The following is a 1,117-nucleotide window of genomic DNA, read 5'->3' as shown; positions in this document are numbered from 1 at the left end:
GAAACAGGAGCCCTCCCTGGGCTTAACAGGGAAACAGGAGCCCTCCCTGGGCTTAACGGGGAAACAGGAGCCCTTCCGGGGCTTAACTGGGAATCAGGAGCCCCCGGCGGGCTACACTCAGGACCAGGAGCCCTCCCTGGGCTTAACTGGGAAACAGGAGCCCTCCGTGGGCTATATTCGGGAACCGGAGCCCTTCCTGGGCAGTAGGCTCCGGTGGAGCTTCGGAGGACCCCGGGGGATTTGGGGTTAGGCAGGCGGTAAGAGCCGTTGGAGTGGTATGTGGAGGTTCTCGGTGTGGGGTGAGCTGGGGAGACGCGGCGCGTTCCAGCGGGAGTTGGATGACGAGGCTTGGGAAGTTTCTTTACTTCTTCCACTTCGAAATCAGAACCATTTAAGAACAGCACGAGATTAATCAGCTCAGTTAAGGAAGATCACACGTCGGAAGATCGCAGCGAATAATCTCATCATCTAACCCCAGCAGGAAGCACACACCTAGAGCGTGCCAGCTCACCTGGTTAGAGAGCTCGAGAAAATCCTCCACATATCGCTCCAACCTCAAACCCCACAGCGCGTCCTCAGCTTCAGTCATCTTTTTGAGGTCGAGTCTTCTGTCACACTCCCTACTGTGAGGAGCGAGGAACGGGAATTTTCTTAAAGTCACTTTCTAATTTGTGAAGCTCAATTATCTTTTGCTGCACATCATAAATATATTCTTTGTTTTTTCTCATTGTGATGGATGATTAAGGGAATTTTGGGCTTTGTTTTCCCTCCTATTTATATTTCCGTGAAACAGGAAGCCATGGCTGGATAATTTCATGTTCATAATCACCCTGGTGTGCTCAAAATTGTAAATATGAATGGGAATATACTTCACACATATTTTACTCATAAGAATTATATGAGATATGAGATTATAGGGGTGCCAATAATTGTGTCTAACGTGTACTTGAGAAAAACATTTATTTCATAATGAGATTTTCCCTCATTTTCAATTGTTTTAGTTCAATGAAAGGTTAGATATCTGTGAATTTTTTTTAATTAAAAGATCAAAATGATTAACAATGCAGATTTATTTTCACAGCCTTCTTTGATCATATTTACCAAGGGTGCCAATAAT

Source organism: Sinocyclocheilus anshuiensis, unplaced genomic scaffold, assembly GCF_001515605.1.
Source record: "Sinocyclocheilus anshuiensis isolate Anshui unplaced genomic scaffold, SAMN03320099.WGS_v1.1 scaffold3299, whole genome shotgun sequence".
NCBI lineage: Eukaryota > Metazoa > Chordata > Actinopteri > Cypriniformes > Cyprinidae > Sinocyclocheilus > Sinocyclocheilus anshuiensis.
This window is presented reverse-complemented; position numbering follows the sequence as displayed.